At 49.5% G+C, this 20,204-nt stretch overlaps 1 pseudogene; it reads right to left on the minus strand.

Annotated features, from left to right (window-relative positions):
• Positions 1–6,396: 6,396 nt before the first annotated feature.
• Positions 6,397–20,204, minus strand: part of LOC149352172 (uncharacterized) — a 41,818-nt pseudogene continuing 28,010 nt past the window's right edge.

Here is a 20,204-nt window from a genome sequence, read left to right on the forward strand (position 1 = left end):
ATTATTATTATTCTCGCCAAAATGTTCTTTGTTATTTCACTTCAAATATTCTTCTGTCGTTTTTCATGAATACATTTTTCAAAATTCACGTTTAATCCTATGAAAATTTTCTTATGTATACCACTACACCTTGGCCAATCCCCCCACGTGGGTATGTGCCATTATAAAGAGGTGAAGAAGAAGAAGAAGAAGGATGCCACGCGCAGCGCCGAACCATCGCAGCCCCGGAAGCTGACGCGGCGTTCCAAGCCGGGGTGGTAGAGCGTCTGCACCCATCTGCTGCTGCAGCCGTCGTTCGGGGCGGCCCCATGGCGGAGCCGTACGTCTGGGCTCGCAGGCGTCGCAAGGAGAGGCGTCATGGAGCCAGGCGCGGAGACACAGGGCTGCGAGGATCGGTCCAGGACCATCGTGGTGCTGGGCGTCATCGTTCCGGCATGCGTAAGCGTCCCCGCCAGCTTCACAGGCCAAGTCCAAGGCGAAGCAAGTACGCAACTTCGAATTCTCCGCTTATCGGGCAAGGCGGTGGACGTGCAGCACAGCGACGTAGTTTTGAGGTATTCCTCCAACGCCTTTTCGTCCACTCTAAAAGCCCTGTGCCACCAGATACGAGGCTAGGATAGATACATGGAGCTCCGTGCGCAAGCGACGTCTGTGTGGAGAAAATCGACAACGACGACTTCTCTACGGTAGGACAGCAGATTCACAGCGGCAAAGCGAATTCAAGGCGACGAGGACACGTCTCCACCGTTGTGCAGCTGCCACGGCGGCAGCTGCGGCTTCTTCCTCGGCGCCGCTAGCGCGTCTTTATATAAACGCTCCGGTGGACGCTTTCAACATGTGCAAGGAACGGAGCAGCATTTTTTTTTTTTTTTGCGGCGACTGCGTGTGACGACGGAACTTTCTGCCTATAGTTATCACAACATACAGTTAGTTGCCTTATGGTGTGAGGTTGTGTGTGTATGTGTCTTTGGGACTGCGGCATGGACCGAAAACTGAGCTGTTACCTTGGCTTTTGTACTGACATTGTCCGCATTTAATTGTTTTTTTTTTACTTGTACATCACTGGGACAGGATGCAGAGAGAACAGACGATGACAACGCACACATTTGCAAGCAGCAAGATGAGGCAGAGGAGAGGGATAAGGAGGGACACAATTGCAGAAGTGGTGACGGTTATCTGGAGACGGACATCAACAAGGGGAGCCAGGATGAACCTGCGCCCATGAAGCAAAACATTCGGCGGCAATCATTAAGAGCGTCTGCGCTCAGTACCTTCTCCTCCCATCTCCCCCAGACGTGAGCCTCAAGAGAGCGGCATTGAGCGCCTCGGCGGACGAGGTCAAGGAGATGTGTGAACTGAGCAGCGTTTTTCTTTCTTTTTTTTGCGTGTGGACCGTTGTGGCAACGCTTGCTATCAACAGGTTGAAGTGTAAATGTTTTGTGGAGAGAGTTCAGCAGAGAGAGTTGACGCAGGTAGGGTCAAGCGGGAACAGAGCAGCAGCAGCAGAAGATGCAAGAGAGCAGATTTCGCCGAAGGGTGGGGACTATATGGTGGCAGGCATAGTAGCACGGGCTGTCAGGATGAACCTGCACCCAACGCAAAGATGAGGGGCCGATTGTAATGAGCCTCATGGCTCATTACCATTTTTTTCTTTTTGTGTTAACCATGTGTTCTTGATTTTGTAACCTCTTTACCTTGTAACATTTTTCTAAACTTTTCATTTTCTCTCTTTCTCTTTTTTTTCCTTGTATTTTTGGAGTACCACTTCGATGGGTTCTTTGAGAGATTTTTGTACTGCATTTGTTTTGTGTTTCATTAAAAAAATTTAAAAATAAAAACCTTGCCCTATCTCTTCGACCGCGATTTTTAGTCCTTGATAGTTTGGGGACCCACATTGCCCTTCTCTCGCCCGAGGCATCTCTCCCTCTCTCGCTCGTGGCCTACCGCGGCCCTTCCCCTCTCGGCGCCCTCCGAGCGGCAGCAGAGGAAGCCAGGAAGAGGGGTCCGCCTCGTCGCGTGGGCGGCCCTCCTTTCCCTCTGGAATGTTCTGCGGCCGTGCAGGCCGTACATGAAGCGAGAGCTTGGGTTTGGGACTTGTGAGCGCGATGACGGGTGGAGCAGAAGCGACAACTCCTCCTGCTCCCCCGCACGACCGAGGAAGGCCGTCATATACGCAATTGGGCCTGTCCAATAAACAGAACCCAATAAAGCTGCGGGTTATTCCTCGGTGTGTTCGCAGCCACTGCTGTTGTTCTAGCTAGCGAAGTGGTGTTGGTTCTGGGTACAGGATCCCAGCCGTTCCTTTGAATCGTTCCGGTTCGGGTTCAGTTCCGTGATGGCGAAAAAAAATTTGGGTTCGGTTGGGTTCCAGTTCCGGGCGAAAATTCGGGTTCGGTTCCGCTTTCGGGTTCAGGTTCGGTTCCGGTTCGACACCCTGTGTGCATCGGAGAGGAGAGAGAGTGAGATGATGGAGAGCGCACGGCAGCGGCGGTGGCCCCGGTTGTTGCTGTAGGATGAGTTGCTGTAGTGGAGGGCTACCGATTAACTTCGGCCACCTGGAGTTCTTTAACACTCACTGACATGATACAGCACACGGGCTCCGCTTAGATCAATCACTGTATGGGCTCGGGCCGGGCCGAAAACGCGGTCTGAAAAATGCGCTCTTCCGCCAGGCCTGGGCCGGGCGTGGTCTTGAAGTTGCGGACCTGAGCCAGCTCGGGCTTGAAGTTGTGGGCCCGGGTCGGGCTCGGGCTCATACACAGAAGGGCTTTGTACTCATTATTTCAGGGTAAACTAAACATGTGCCCTTCTAGCCGCGACGTTGATGAAAAAAGTGCCATGGTGTTGGCTGAGAGCAAAAATTGGCAGTGGTTTAGCTCTTATTAAACCTGGAAGATTGCGAAAGCAATGAGGAGAGAGAGAGAGGCGATGGAGAGCGCACGGCAGCGGCGGTGGCCCCGGTTGTTGCTGTAGGATGAGTTGCTGTAGTGGAGGGCTACCGATTAACTTCGGCCACCTGGAGTTCTTTAACACTCACTGACATGATACAGCACACGGGCTCCGCTTAGATCAATCACTGTATGGGCTCGGGCCGGGCCGAAAACGCGGTCTGAAAAATGCGCTCTTCCGCCAGGCCTGGGCCGGGCGTGGTCTTGAAGTTGCGGACCTGTGCCAGCTCGGGCTTGAAGTTGTGGGCCCGGGTCGGGCTCGGGCTCATACACAGAAGGGCTTTGTACTCATTATTTCAGGGTAAACTAAACATGTGCCCTTCTAGCCGCGACGTTGATGAAAAAAGTGCCATGGTGTTGGCTGAGAGCAAAAATTGGCAGTGGTTTAGCTCTTATTAAACCTGGAAGATTGCGAAAGCAATGAGGAGAGAGAGAGAGGCGATGGAGAGCGCACGGCAGCGGCGGTGGCCCCGGCACGCTAGCTATGCGCCGCTACTACGCATGCGCAACTGGCGATCGCGGCGGCGGCACCTCTGAGTAACCCGCGCAACGACGGCGGCGGCGCGCCACCTCTGCGCCGTGTGACGTCATTGCTCCTCGCGCATGCGCACTATGTCGTTTCCGAGGCTCCTTGAAATGGCTCGGCGACTAGCTTAGAGTTGCTTTCGCAACAACAAAATAAATTACTGAAAGCTTATTTGCTTGTTCTGGTGTCTGCTGGAGTTACATTTTCACGATGCGAAAAAAAAGAATAATATGTTGTCTTTGTTGGGGGTAGAATGTGTTGCCCGGAGCGCACCGGAGATGAAGGATTCCTGGCGTTAAATTATTTCCAGTGGATTACTAATAAACCACTACCACTAGTTTTCTGTTGACGCGGAGTAAGACAAAGCTGATTTGTAGGCCGAGTTTAATCAACGTCATGCAAAGTGGTAGGTTCAGGAAACCTCGAATGCGCACGCCTGGCCGCGTTTAACGGTACAAAAGAAGAACTTAAAAAGCAAAAAAATAACGTAGTTCTTATTGGAGGGTTAAGCAGACAAGGAAAGGGGAATGAGGGGCTCGTTATAAATATGAGAGAAGCCAACAACCACAGAAACCAAGGGGCACAGGAGATTTTTCTTTTAAATTCATTTATTTATTTTGTGGTGTTGATCAATTTATAATATTACTGAATATGTTATGGCTTAAACCTAATTGATTAGAAAAGCAGAAGAAAAAACAACCACTGCCGCCGGTGGGATCCGAAACCACGACCTCCGAATTACGCGTCCGGTGCTCTACCGCTGAGCTACGGCGACGGCTGTCAAACCTTCTGCTTTCGGGGGTATTTATGTTTACAAATAACCTAACCTTGGGAGTGTTCACCAGCGCCACCCGCGTTCTTAAGCGGCGGACGTAGCACGTCCAGAGTTACCGCTGGTGTGACGTAGAACGTCATCGAACGTTCTTCTTTTTTTCGTCTTTTTTCTTCTTTCTCTTCTTTTTTCTTCTGCTTTTCTAATCAGTTAGGTTTAAGCGATAACATATTCAGTAATATTATAAATTGATCAACACCACAAAATAAATAAATAAATTTAAAAGAAAAATCTCCTGTGCCCCTTGGTTTCTGTGGCTGTTGGCTTCTCTCATATTTATAACGAGCCCCTAATTCCCCTTTCCTTGTCTGCTTAATTGCTTAACGAGGGCCTCGGTTCTGGCAGCCTTGATGCCTTAGGAAGCATAAGAGGGTTCTCACACAGCTTCCAACCTCGCCGTTCGATGACGTTCTACGTCACACCAGCGGTAACTCAGGACGTGCTACGTCCGCCGCTTAAGAACGCGGGTAGCGCTGGTGAACACTCCCAAGGTTAGGTTATTTGTAAACATAAATACCCCCGAAAGCAGAAGGTTTGACAGCCGTCGCCGCAGCTCAGCGGTAGAGCACCGGACGCGTAATTCGGAGGTCGTGGGTTCGGATCCCACCGGCGGCAGTGGTTGTTTTTTCTTCTGCTTTTCTAATCAATTAGGTTTAAGCCATAACATATTCAGTAATATTATAAATTGATCAACTCCACAAAATAAATAAATAAATTTAAAAGAAAAATCTCCTGTGCCCCTTGGTTTCTGTGGCTGTTGGCTTCTCTCTATTGGAGGGTTGTAGAACAGACACTCAGCTCATTGGGACGAGTGCGTTCGCCTACTAAAGAACGCAGCACCGCTGGCTTGGGTGGTTTCAGCGACCAGCGATCACACACGCCGCCGTATATCTGCCAGAAGGCGCTCCGCATCGTCTCGGTTTAGTGCTACAGATCCCGACTCGACATTTGAAGTCTCATATAAGAACCGCTTTAAAAGGACCTTCGTTCGATAGTCCCTGGCTGTCTGCCTTCGCCTCCCAAAAACTCTTGTCTACGCTGCGAGAAACTCCACTGGTGAAGGGCATATTGGTTAAGGATAAGTGGGGTCATCAAACCTATACTATGCAAGAAAAGAGGAACTTTTGCTTTTCGTCTTCATTGAAGCGCGGCCAATGCGGCCAAAAACTGAACCTCCGAAATCGTGCTCATTAAAAAAAAAAAAAGAAAGAGGAGGAGAAAGAATTGTCACTGCTACGGTTTCGAGGATGTTTTTATATTCGGACATCACTGGCGGTAAAAAAAAGAATGACTTAAAAACTTAAGCGAACGCAGAGTTTATTGCGTGTGTATGGAGCGCTTTTCATTTGGCTTTGGAAACTGCAGGGCAGTTTACTGTAAGATCCTTGCTGAAAAAGCCCATCGGGCGTACCTTTCTTATCTCGTCTTCTTTTTGTGTTTATCAACAATTTTCTTAAAATGTACTTGTGCTTTGAGCACCTTTGCGAGTCACTTCTTTCTCTGAGACCAGGAGACTGCTAGCTCCCAGTCTCTTGAGCTCCGCCAAGGGCTAGAGAGAGTGCCAGAGCCAGGGCCAGGGCCAGGGCCAGGGCAGGCTGAGTCAGGCCTCACATCAAGCTTGGCGAGCACGGGGGGGGGGGGGGGGGGGGGGGCAGGCTTGAACCCGTGGCCCTTGGCTAGGCTCGGGCTTTGAGTACATTGTAGACACCCCGCAGGGGCACTTGTAACATGCAGATGTTGTTGAGGACTCAGTAGCTTCGAGAGCACATGCGAGCTGGACCCACCCACGACTAGCCGTGCGACACGCTTGTCTGCGTCCGGAGAAAATGGGATCGCCGTGGTTGAGCCAACGCCAGGTGTTTGGACCATTAAGGCCCCTCGGCGGTGGCGACACATCACTTTGGCCAGCGCTTCCCGTAGATAGCACACCTGGGCTGACCCGATCAGCCGATATCGGCATACGCCTTTTCCTGCCCTCCCTACACCGTCCACTTTCCCGTCTTTCTCAGAACTTTCCTGTCTCCTCCGCCCTTTTTGAATCTCCCTTTGTTCCTGGCGGCTATGTCTAACCTCGTGTGGCTAACCCTCAGTTACGCCATGTTTGGATCTACGCTATAGTTGGGATGTACAGTGGGCGTGGGCAGGTCTTCCCAGTAAGTTCCCGTACCGACTCCTTGCGGGGCACCATGGTAGGCGGCTGGAAACATAGCCCAGGAAGAAATACAATTCAGCACAATACAATCACCTGGTTTTGAGAAACATGCACACTGTGGAAGGTTATAATTAAATTGATTTCAATCTAGTTGCCATCTACCCACCGCAGCACTGGAAAATCATGCTATTTCACGTGCTGCGTTAATGCCAAGAGTCGGTTATATGTTGCGAGGGCGATGACATCACAAGGTCACATGACCATGGCACAAATCGTCAAACCTGAAAAACAAGAAATGAGCGCGCAACCGGGAAAGGGCGAGACCAGCAGGTTGGAGCAGGCTATCGGCGGAATGTGTGTGCAAATTATGTGTGTGCAAATAAAGATACGATCACAGTGGCAACATTGTGCAAGTGGTGAAAGAATTACAGAGACCCACAAATATATGTAGCAGCAACGTTGCCCTTAATGCTATCGCATTCCACTCTTCAGGCGACTTAAGTGTCTCCGTATTGTTTTTTTTTTTTCAACCAGCCCTCTGCACAGTTCTTCATGCAGAACAAGAACTTCCCACAGCTCGGCGTGATTTATAGGAAATTTAACTGCAAGAACTGCGCCGCGTGCCTCACCTTCATTATTTCAAGGACTCTAACGGACCGCATAGGGCAAGGATATAAGATAAAGAAGTTTGCAAACGGCGACCTCCATTGCTGTATAACCTTCAGCACGAGAAACTTTCAGGAATGACAAGCCTTTGTAGATAACCGCATAGTAATCAGCCCTCACCGATCATGGAATACGTTTCTTGGTGTCGTCTCAGATAATGGACTCAGGGAGGAAGATGTCACTTTTTCTCGGTGAAATTGCGCTACTAGAAAAACACCAACACAAAATCTTCCCGAACTCGAAACATCCTTGAAGTGATCTTAGGGAAGCCTTGTTAGGGGGTCTCATAGGACATGCTTCCTGCACATTTATCGTTCACTGGTAAGCTCCAGCCTGTATAGTCTACGGTTTAACGACACCATCATATTTAAAACGATTGATTATATCCAGTACAATATCAAGGTCTGCGCCATTCGTGCGGAGCATGCAGAACGTCCCTTGTAGCAAGCATTTATCTGGCAGCAAATGAACCTTCTCTAGAAGACAGAAGAACAGCACAACCACGTGCATACGGTTTTAGAATAAGGTAACGAAGGAGACACCTTTGTTATCCGATCGTTGGTCAAATATTTAGGGGAATCCCCCAATGGTTGTCATAGGTTGTCCTTCCCGAATAATTTTCACCATGAAAACCCAAGCAACGAGGACATTGCTTTTGCGGTTTTAAGAAACGCTCCCTGACCTTGAAATATGGACACATTACATACATTGCACAAATCCACGATCCACAGTTCCGCGGTGACAGTTTTCCGACAATCTGCGTCTTCACTCCCACATGATTCCGTAACAAACAAACCCCACAGGATGATCTCTTGCAAGAATACGTCACACTAAAGACACGATAACGACACAGAATTTCATACAGATGGTTCGTAGTCAGCTGTTCACGTGGGATGCGCAGTATAGTATGAAAGGGCTGAAAAAAAAAATGATTCATGAGGCTTCCGCAAAGGGCAACTGTTTTCACAGCTGGGTGTTATGTGTGCTACACGGCTCTCAGTAGTTAAGGAGCTTAACAAAAATTCTTATTCAGTATTAGTTTATCAGGCAGCCATATAGCAGGTCTTAGCTATATTCTGATATACTACACCTCTGACAATACCATGCGAAGAGAAGCGTTCTTCTAACTCAAAAAGCGTATTTTTAAAAATTGTGTAAATTTTAGGTTAAACACTGTGTACACTGTGCGCAGAAATTGCGACACCAAGTTGCAGAACGCTGGGATGTCGTTGTAAGATTCCGATCATTCGGAATACTTGCCGAGCATCTCTTGGTAAAAAAAAATATGTATATTAAAGCCTCTACAACATAGTCAGCCGCCGCGTCCATGCAGATAACACGACACACAGGATCTCGTCTATTTCCAGCTTCGCAAGCTTCCACGGGTGACAATTCGAAACTAGCGATTAAAAATGTCTTTAAAGTGGTGCAACGTCGACAGGGTCCCTAAAAAGTCAAATAAGTCACACGTACATTCCTATTTTCTTGATTTCAAGATTTCCTCAACGCAGACCGTTTAATGCCTGGCGCACAGAACAAATACCTCACCAAATCCATTGGGGTGAAGCTAAGTGCACTTGATGGCGAATTTAGAATAAGAAACAGATCGGATGGCGTGGCAATATAAAGTACAGTTTAAAAGTAGCGAGGGAGACACACTAAAATTTTCAAGCAAGACAGGACCATAAAGTAGAAATTTTGGCACAAAGTAGACACCAAGGGCAACGCTGCTGCCTGGCTGGTATAGAATGCATATTTGCATTAAAATGTGCGGATTCAGGTCGAAGCGTTTTTGTCCCATTCGTACCGATGATCAGAGGAGCTATACAGCAATGCTAATGCTGCTGGCGTAGCGCGAGGCTCACATCGAAGGTGTAAAAAAAAAAAAATCACCTCGGACGGCGCAGCGGAAAACAAGAGAATACTGGCGGTGACCCCGTGGTTGCATAAGCACATTGGAAGCTGTCGACTCGCCCCAGTGGATGTGCGCCCCAGGGTAGTGCAGCTGTTTGCTCACTTACAAGCAGACTGCGGTGACATTTTACGGGAGTGCTTTTACTAAGCCGGAGTGTGCGGGCACTGCGTGATGTGACTTCGTCCCCGCAAGCACGTCGGCCTGGTCATCTCCGCTGCCTCTACACCGCCGGCGTAGAGAAAATATTTCTTTTGCGCTTGTTATGAGGCACACCCACAAAATTTTAAGAGAGAGAGAAGAGGATACGGGCGTGTTTACTAAGCTCGAGCGCGCAAGCATGGCGACCGCTCTGCACGTCGCTGGTTCACGTCGCCTGCCGCCATAGGTCGGCACATTCACTCATGCGCGCATTCATATTGCCTCACTCGCACTCACGTCTGTAAATGTAAGTGATCGGTTGGGAGTGTAAGTGGAGATGAGTGCGAGTGAGTGGATGTGAGTGCATGTGAGTGTTAATGGAGATGGGTATGAGTGAGTGGATGTGTGAAAAGATGAGTGGTGAGTGGACATGAGTGATGAGTGGGTGTGAGTGGAGGTGAGTGGCGGGTGGACGCGCCAGCGAAGATTGTCGCATGTGTTTCACGCCCACGGTATCCGCTTAGCTATTTTCATGTTATTGACAGCTGAGGGAAGCAGGTATTCAGTGCCAAGGGCGCTCGAGGCAGCATAAGGCATAATGCCCGACCCGGCCGAAGCACGGGATTACGCTGGCGCGGGAACGGCAAACTTTCGTTGCTGTTCGCCTTACTATCGTTGACCGTTGCATGGGCACAGGCCCTTCGCGGGTGCAACTAGCCGCTACAAGTTGTGTCAGATCCTTTGATCTAATTTCGCATCCCTACTGTTGCAATGGTAGATGTCTTTTGTCCCGCCTCTTACACTGCTCTGGCCCATACACTCAGAGTTCCAATGCCTGCTGCTGGAACGACTGCCCGCTTCTCGGCAATAACTAGCGTGAGATGAGGTCTCGAGCACTGCAGCGGACGCTTAGTCTTCTTCGGTGACCGGACCCGCGCGAAGCACCTGACCTACTTGGCCCGGCTTCTGAACTATACAAGCTCGCCTTAAGCCCACAAGAAACGCGAAAACCAAGCGCGGTTTTCGGCAACGAGAGATCTTCTCTTTTCTATCATGTACTTGACGGAGCCCTGCATCGCAAATCAAGCATATGGATTTTATTTTTTGTGCGCATAGCATCAGACATGGTGATACCTTGGTGCCAAGGAGATAGCCGAAGTGGTGACAGCCGAAGTGGTAACATTAGATGTTTTATTCTGTACCAGGAATGATTGTTTCGTGCCGATGGTAGCGAAATCTTGCGGCGATTTTAGGCAGTGGATATGAGGTGTCCGCCAAATTAGCCGCGTCCTTTTTGATTGATTGGACGTAGAGTTCGAACTTAATTCTTATATAGTCGGGAAAGGGATCTATAACGTAATGTCTCTAAGAACTGTCACCTTTTCGCTCGAGGAAAACAACTACAAACGAAAAACAGTGCAGGTGATTGTAAGCTAATAAGAATCAATCTAGGGGCGACAGTTTTCGTTTCACGAAAAAGCATCGTGCAGGCAAGTGCTGCTGTTACAACTGCTGATACCGAGGAGGCAGCGAAGAAAAAACCGTCTGACGGACGGTTTTTTCCGAGCAGTTTGAGCAGTTCGCTGCTCCTGCTTAGACGAACACGCACATTGTTCTCTCTAGGGCTGGTTGTAACTCCCCGCGGGCAACCACATGGTGTTCGCTGGTCTGGGCGCTGATGATGTGCATTTGATTTTTTTTTCTATTCATGTGCTTGATTTTCGTATACGCTGACCGCTTTCTTTCCAGTATGAAGAAAATCGTGGCTGCGCCATGATGGCCGATGCGGGCATCTCTCGTATATTGGGCTGCTCTCGCCAGCTTCGTGGCGAGTGAGGAACTGTCAGATGTCAGAGCCCTAGCTGTTGAAGTATTGGTCGTTATTTAGCGAGGATTCCTACAATTAATCCTGAACCACTGTGGAAACAGCTCAAAGCCAAAGAAGTCATTCGATGCAGAGAGATTCTGGAGAACTCCGCAACATACTACATGCGTCCTTTTTTTCGCTTTGTGTGCAGGCCCAGTCGAAACAAATGAAGTTATGTATGTGGAACTAAGATCCGTCTTTTTCTTTTTTGAGCGCGGCGCTGTTTAAGAACCGTTGCAGAATTTCCGGCCCCTGTCGTCTTCGTATAAGCTCGCCAACACCGACGCGGTGCCGGCCTACGTCACAGGCTGTTACAGATCCAACAATTGCCATTGGTGCTGAGCTGCGGCATACGTACGAAAACGCCCAGCAAGCAGTGATGCATCTTCATTCCACTTACTGGCGCAATCCTGTGCATGATACCCTCGTTTCGATGAGGCTTGCTTTAGCCCAAACTATAAATAATTCGAACTACTTTTCGGTCCAATTCGAGATCGAATTATGCAAATTCGTCTCTATAGCAGACAGCCTCCATACTAAAAGGAAGCAAGATGTGCTTCAGTTCGATGGCATTATGTACCTGACCGATGAACACGCCGAGCGACGAATTGCTGGTATATTATAGAGAGTGGTGCCTCTCATTGTAGCCCGTTCCGCCCCTACATGAAACATCCACCCTGGATAACTTCATGCACAGCATAAACCTAAAAGAGGATCCAGTCATAGCTGTTTCCTAGAGTATTAATTAGAGGTGGGCGACATTCTAAAATTTCGAATAGTCGATCAAGTATCCTCAAATCGGATTAATCGAACGAATCGAATTGTGCATGCTCAAAATTATTAGGAACGAATGGAATATGTCCTGTTGTTTTCGAATACGTTTCGAATAATTGGTGCGAAGTTCGAATAAGGAATACCGCATATTTCTTCCACGACTTTTCCAAAAACAGGGGCCATCCGAAGCAGCGTTGGCCGATGGGCAATGACTGGACATGGCGTGGATTCTCACTGGCTTCCAATGTGCTTGGTCAACAGCTGGTCACTATGACAAATATTTGCTTGACCGCTAAGCTGAAACCGACTAAAACGAGAGACCCATTGGCCAGCCCGGAAGAAACCAGCAAGAACGTCATGCACTAGGAGATCGCTCGTCTGATATACAGGGTGTGGCAGGGCAAGACTGACTTTAAAAAATAGTCTTTCGGAAGTAAAATAGTTTTTCTTGTTCGAAGTGATCAGACGCCGTAGCGGGCACTATGGGACGCGTTATAAATGCTAATGAAAAAACCAGCCAAAAAGACGGCGCCAAAGGAGGGACGAGGCACACACAACGACTGGACTAGCAACAGTGATTTATTGAAAAACTTTCAGTCTCCCAGGAAACCTAACAGAGCATGCGCAGCTCAACGGCAACGCAAAACCAGCACAAAAGACCGCGATGCTTGCGAGAGAGTCAAGGCAGCAGTGTCAACGGGACAGGTAACCTATTTCCTTCTGCTTCAACGTGATAGCCGCCGTGCTAATACAGTGATCTCCTTGATTACTTATGTGATATACTTCGAGGATTTCGCGCTCAACCTTACCCTTGCCTCTACCGAGAAAGGTGACAAAGAGAGGGATTGCCATGAGCTGCTTTCGCAATGCTCTGCAGAAGAGTTGCCACCACAGCATGAAGTCAAGTTCTGATAACCAGGTTAAGCGGTTGCAAGAGGCCGGTTTCCCAAAATCGTTTTTGAATGCTGTGGCAGAGTCGTTGCTGCAAAGAATTAAGAGTCGTGACGAAAAAATGGCTGACTCTACTGGGGCTGAAAAGAAAAAAAATGAGGTGATGCCTTAGGTCCATCGGGCTTCCCATAACATCAAAAAAGTTGCTGTAAGACAAGGTGTCAATGTTGTTTTTTCTGCTCCTTGCAAACTTTCAAGCCTTTGTTCACGTGTCGCGTTTGGCAGAACTAGACACCCTGTTTGTTAGACGCGGCATCAAAACTGCTATGTTCCATGTGCGACACGAGTGATTTACAAGATTCCGCTGACATGCGAAAAAGCTTACATCGACCAAACTGGCCGGTGTATCAATGAAAGGCTACGAGAGCACCACAACTCTCTGACTCCGGCTGACGGAGCAAACTTGCCTCGCCATTGCCGCGATTGCGGGTGCTACCCGTTGTTTTCCATTGTCACCTTTCTCGGTAAAGGCAAGGGTAAGGTTGAGCGCGAAATCCTCGAAGCATTTCACATAAGTATTCAAGCAGATAACTATATTAGCACGGCGTCTATCACGTTGATGCAGAAGGAAATAGGTTACCTGTCCCGTTGACACTGCTGCCTTGACTATCTCGCAAGCATCGCGGTCTTTTGTGCTGGTTTTGCGTTGCCGTTGAGCTGCGCATGCTCTGTTAGGTTTCTTGGGAGACTGACAGTTTTTCAATAAATCACAGTTGCTTCCAGTCGTTGTGTGTGCCTTGTCTCTCCTTTATCCCCGTATTTTTGGCTGGTTTTTTCATAAGTATGTAGCAACTAACCCAGATTTCAACTCTCCTACAAATGCTATTTAGTGGAATAAATAACTAAAATTTGTTCATTAATTTCTTAGTTACTGCAGTTAGGTGTTTGTAATTAGGAAATTGTAGAGGATCATCCGTCAGCCAGATATTCGTCGTTGTATTTATGAAAATGTAATTGCGCGCAGAGCTACAGCGATCAGAATGTCCGCTCTCCAGGCGCGCGCCCCGGGCTCCGTGCGGCAGCTGAGCGCCGCAGTGTCACGCCCCCGTGTTGACGTCACTCGCAGCAGAACACATCGCAGGCACGCCGCGCTTTAACTTAAGCCCAGACAGCGGCTGGCGGCGTCGTGTTCATCATCCGCTGGAGCCTCCTCGCCCTCCCAAATGTGACTTGTCATCACGAGCGCCGAGTGCGGCCGCGACCTGCGATCCCGTGAATGCATTGCCCTTTGCGAAATAGTTTTGTTTGTGATACCGCCGAGGTCACTTTTGAAAAGCTCTTCACGGCGTCCGCGCAACCATGCAACATTTATTTCAGTAGTGAGGTTGAGGGGCTCAGAGCAAATGCTCAAAATGGTGGCCTTGCATGGCAAAACATAACTGCGCGCGATCTTTCACTGAACGCACAGAACGCACAATCATGTCCTCTGCGACGTTGGCCAGCGCTGCGGTGATCCTGCCCTACAGATCCTGGAGGCTTGTTGGAGGTGTTTGATACACTTCGTTTTTTACATGCCCCGAATGAAAAAAGTCCAGTGGGGTCAAATCTGGTGATCCCGGTGGCCATGGAATGGGCCCGCCGCGCCCAATCCAGTGCGAAGGGAAGTTCACGTCAAGAAAACGCACAGCACAAGAAGACGAATGAGGCGGCGCTCCATCGTGTTGGTTTAAATCAAACGCACAACGCTGAGTGGAAGTTGCGATACGAAGTCTGCAACCACATCCTCTAGAATGGAGTCTGTGTAGCGCTTTGCTGTCATGTTTCCTTCAACAAAGTATGACCCGATGATGCGGCCGCGAAAAATTCCCCGCCACACATTTACAGAAAATTGCCACTTGAGGCTGTGTTCTCGCAGCCAGTGTGGGTTTCCTACTGACAAGTACTGAGCGTTGTATAAGCCAACTCCTGCATCTCATCGAAGTGCTCCTCGTCGGTCCAAAGCAAATTAATTAGAAAATTTTCATCTTCGTCTCACTGGATGATGCAGCAGTTGCAGAAGGCCAGGCTCCGCTGGTAGTTGCTGTCCGATAGTCCCTGATGTAGAGGTAGGCGACACAGGTATAACTGATGTTTAGACGACACTTTCCAAACTGAAGCCACAGTGCTTTGACACGCATCAGCGACTTTTCTGAGGCTCGCCTGTAGCTTCCAGTCAACGTAGCGAGACACGCCGGTCTCAAACATGGTGCCGTCTCAAACATGGTGCCGTCTACTTCTGTGAGGATGCACCCCTCCGGTGTTGCGAAAACGGAAGAACATCGTTTTGAACGAAGGAAGCGATGGTACGCGACGACCGGGGTACCATGCAGTGCGTACAGTCGTGCGGCTAAAGTTTGGTTTCCATCCGCGTTCACGTATGCAATAACCATGTCGACTCTCAGCCGTCGAACAATAGCCCACACACAGCTGCAGCCACGGTGAGTAGCGGAAAGGATAGAACAGGCGATGCTAATACGCTCCGGAGGAATTTGATAATGCGGGCTTCTAGACAGCGCATTTCCCACTTTTATTTTTGTTGAAGTCACGGCCGCAAGCGGTGGGCTTGAATAAGGACAAGTCGCATTTGGCGGGCGAGAAGGCTGCATGCAGCGGCGGCCACGGCCAGGTATACTTTCCGTTCGAGCGGCAGATAAAGGCCGATTCACACGACGGTCCGTTCGCCCGCGGCCCGCGTTCTACGTGTCCATGCGTCACCACATTGAGAGGCACGCTGACCAGTCCGCAAACCGACAGAGCGCCTCTCAATGTGGTGACGCATGGGCACGTATAGAACGCGGGCCGCGGGCGAACGGACCGTCGTGTGAATCGGCATACGTGTGACGTGTCCAGCTGTGAGTGACGTCATTACGGGGGCGTGACCTTGCGGCGCTCAGCTGCCGCAGGGAGCCCATTGCGTGCGCCTGGAGAGCGGAGATTCTGAGCGCTGTAGTTCTGCGCGCAATTGCATTTTCGTAAATCTAAAGACATGTCGGGTTGACTAATGATCCTCTACAATTTCTTAATTGCAAAGAGACAGCTAACTGCAATAACTAAAAAGTTAATGGACACATTTTAGTTAATTATCCCCCTAAATAGTACATGGAACTTGCTTTATAGCTATTTATAGCGTTTTATAGCGATCGGTATGCGTAGGATGGAGGATTCAGCTAAAGTGAACTTTAGTTTAGCGCCGCAGTGCGGCCCATTCGAGTGGCGCGCTGTTCATAATTCTCATACACGGCCTCAGTGATTGGACGACGCGGCACTGCCCAGGCATGTTCAGCAAACCCCGCCTCTATGCTTGACCTCGGAGGCCATGCCTCACACGTATAGCTCTCGCCCGCCTCATGCACTGAGATGTGGCGCTAGTTTATTAAGGCGAGAGCCTTTAATGCCTCATCGTTGTCGACAGAATGTTGTCAGCAGAAGGTTGTCAGAAGAGGTGTCTCGCTTTTCTAGCAAGACCAGGAAAGATATCTTTGTGCACGTTGAGATTCGAACCACCACCCTTCCGTTCCGCAGCCGAGCGTGCTAATGGCTACGGTATAATTTCTGCCAACGCATATGTAGTTCTCCTGTCTAGGACGCGGGAGAGCGTTTGCAGAATGGCGTCGAATCAGACGGATGCCTCCCAAACGCCCTCCAGTGTCTCGGGCATTTAAGATTGTGTACTTAAATAATATCTTAACCACACATCAGTGACACAAGCAGAAACACCGCGCCCAAGGCTTCCGCCTCACCGCGTAAAAAAAGTGCCCCCCCCCCCCCCCCCCCCCCCCTGAGTTTATTACCTTCCATTATCAACAGTAAAAGGCACCCTTCGTATGCGCATAACATGACAACGATAAACTTAATACACTCACTTTGTATTGTGACCCGCCGAATGAAGATTAGTGTTGCCTCTTTTAACAGATAGAGCTACAACCGTGAAAGCAGCACTACGCTGTTTCTCACGATTGCTCATTGAATATTCGCACAAGCAGCGAATATTTGCAAGAATATTCGATTCGTATTCGGTCTTGAGCTAAACTATTCGTTTTCGATTCGATAAGCAAAGGTACAGTATTCGTATTCGATTCGGTTTACAAAATGCAGTATTCGTACACCCCTAATATTAATTGTGATGTAGCAAGAATTACCAATATATGTCATTCGTCCAGCCACTGACGTGGAAAGTGACCACAGGTGATAACCCCATTTGAAAAAAGAAGATCAAACGAGTCCAGAACTTATATGTGTTGCTCCCATTTTTATCGCTGCGCGGCGCTGTTATCTCTCAAGTGCGAAGAAGAAACGGTATATTCTAAAAATGATATTTTAGCCGCTCCACCAGAATAATGTTGCGCCCGCAAAAACTTCAGCACCTATTAAAAGGATAAGAAAGCGCTCATCGGTGAGGTGTACAAAGAGGGACCATCAAAGCACTTTTCAGATCTTCGTGTTCAGAGGCAGCGAATCAACGACGAAGCTGCAGAACAAGGGTGCCACGCGCAGCGCCGAACATTCGCAGCCCCGGAAGCTGACGCGTCGTTCCAAGCCGGGGTGGTATAGCGTCTGCACCCATCTGCTGCTGCGGCCGTCGTTAGGTGCGGTGAAATGGCAGCGCCGTACGTCTGGGCTCGCCGGCGTCGCAAGGAGAGGCGTCGCACAGCCAGACGCGGAGACACAGGGCTGCGAGGACCTGTCCAGGACCATCATGGGGCTGGGCGTCTTCATTCCCGCATTGGTGAGGGTTCCCGTCAGCTTCAAAGCCCAAGTGCAAAGCCAAGCAAGTACGCAACTTCTCATCCTCCGCGTATCGGGCAAGGCGGTGGACCTGCAGCACAGCGACGTAGTTTTGAGGTATGCCTCCAACGCCCGTTCGTCCACAAGCCCTGTGCCACCGGGTACGACGCTAGGATTGATACATGGAGCTCCGTGCACATGCGACGTCTGTGTGGAGAAAACCGGCGACGACGACTTCACTGCCGTAGCACGGCAGACTCCCAACCGCCAAACGATTTCAAAGCGACGAGGACACGTCTCCGCCGTTGTGCAGCTGCCACGGCGGCAGCTGCGGCTTCTTCCACGGCGCCGCTAGCGCGTCTTTGTATAAACGCACCGGCGGACGCTTTCAACACATGCAAGGATCAGAGCAGCATTTTTTTTCTGCAGTGACTGCGTGTGACGGCGGGACTTTCTGCTTATAGTTACCACAATAGACAGTAGCCTTGTGATGTGTGTTTGTGCGTGTGTGTATACGTGTGTGTGTGGTTCGGACTACGGCACGGACCGAGAAGTGAGTTGCCACCTTGGGTTTTGTACTGACATTGTAGGCATTTAGTTTTTTTTTTGCCTTCTACGTGATTGGGACAGGATGCACACAGAAAAATACAACATCAGGAACAGACGATGACAATGCACACATTTGCAAGCAGCAAGATGAGGCAGAGGAGGGGAATAAGGATGCACACAGTTGCAGTAGTCGTGACGGTTATGTGGAGACGGACAACAAGGGGAGCCAGGATGAACCTGCGCCCATGAACCAAAGCATTCGACGCCAATCATTATGAGCGTCTGCGCTGAGTACCTTCTCCTCCCATCTCCCTCAGATGTCGGCCTCAAGTGAGCGGCATTGAGCGCCTCGTCGGACGAGGTCAAGGAGATGTGCGAACTGAGTGGCGTTTTTTTTTTGCGTGTGGACCATTGTGGCAACGCTTTCCATCAACAGGTTGAAGAGGAAAGTTTTGTGGAGAGAGTGCAGCAGAGAGAGATGATGAAGGCAGGGTCAAGCAGGAGCAGAGAAGCAGCAGCAGCAGCAGATGCGAGAGAGCAGATTTCGTCGAAGGGTGGGGACTATATGGTGGCAGGCATAGTAGCACGGGCTGTCAGGATGAACCTGCACCCACTCAAAGATGAGGAGCCACCTGTAATGAGCCTCTTCGCTCATTGCCATTTTTTTTTCTTTTTGTGTTAACCGCGTCGTCGTGGTTTTGTAACTTTTTTACCTTGTAACATTTTTGTAAACTTTTCAATTTTTCTCTTTCTTTTTCTTTTTTCCTATTTTTGGAGTTCCACTTAGGTGGGTTCTTTTGAGAGGTTTTTGTACTGCATTTGTGGTGTGTTTCATTAAAAAATTAAAAAAAAAACCTTGCCCTATGTCTTTGACCAAGGCCTTTTCATCCTGTATAGTATGGGGACCCACTTTGCTCCTCTCTCGCCCGAGGCATCTCTCGGTCTCTGCCTCGTGGCCCACCGCGGCCCTTCCCCTCTCGGCGCCCTCTGAGCGGCAGCGGAGGAAGCCAGGAAGAGGCGCCCGCCTCGTCGCGTGGGCGGCCCTCCTTTCCCCCTGGAATGTTCGGCGGCCACGCGGGCGGTGCACGTAGCGAGAGTAGAGTGTACTAGAAAGGTCAAGACCTTTCTAGTACACTCTAGCGAGAGCTTGAGTTTGGGACTTGGAATTGGACAAGAAACGTTTATCCGCACGCTCGCTCTGCCTGCAGCACCTAGAGAACAACAGCTTCCTTGCAGCAAAAAGTGCTGAGACCGATTTGTCCACACAAAAGGATGTCAAATGGTTCATTGATCTCACTTTGTTTAGACCAAAGATTATTCCACCGTGGTGGCCTTTGGCCAAGTTGTTTTACGAGATTAAAAATTTGTAACTACCAAGCTGCAGTGAAATTTCTTCCCCATTGGCTGTGTAGCAGCAGCCGCAATACATAGGGCGCTGTTAAGGGCGGCGTCAGCAGATCTCACTTAGAAGCAGCCAACACCCACGTTTCTCTTGGTGTTGCGAAGTACGGGCTGCAGACTTCGCGAAGGTTAGGAATTGGGTCTTTATTTAGAGAATTTGACCCAAAAAAGAAAAAAAGGCGGCAGGCCCTTGCAAGGTACAGACTGGCTGCCCGAGCAGCCGCTGTCTTCCGCTGCTGGATGAAGAATATTTGTCTGTTGACTGTCCCGTTTTCGAACACCGTGTTCACGTGACCAAGCTGCGGGTTTCTCGGAAGGAAGCGTGCTTGGGAGTTGACGCTTGCGTTTTCGAACGGCTTGTTCACGGCGAGGCCGGCACCCTACGGCGCCGAGGGTAGGCCGGAACGTTTTTCATTTAGCCCTGGAAACTGCGGGAAAGTTTACAGTAAGATCACTGTTGAGCCAGTTACTGCGTAATTTCCTTTTCTCAAATACAATTTTCACTTTCTTCTTTACGGCCCCTCTTTCTTCTTTCACTCCCACTTCCTCCCTTCCTCTACAAGCGGATGACGGGTGTCCACGGAGATATGCGAGACAGTTACTGCGCAATTTCCTTTCCTGAAATACAATTTAAATTTTATTCATTACGGCCCCTCTTTCTCTTCTTTCACTCCACCCAGATATGCGAGACGGATATATTTCCTTTGCTCAAAAACCAATTTACCGACGAGCAAGGCGTAGAACCGAACGGGCGACGGTGTTCTATGGGCTCCCTGGCAGC

This window comes from Amblyomma mixtum, chromosome 3 (genome assembly GCF_055824585.1).
Source record: "Amblyomma mixtum isolate Tamu chromosome 3, ASM5582458v1, whole genome shotgun sequence".
Taxonomy (NCBI): domain Eukaryota; kingdom Metazoa; phylum Arthropoda; class Arachnida; order Ixodida; family Ixodidae; genus Amblyomma; species Amblyomma mixtum.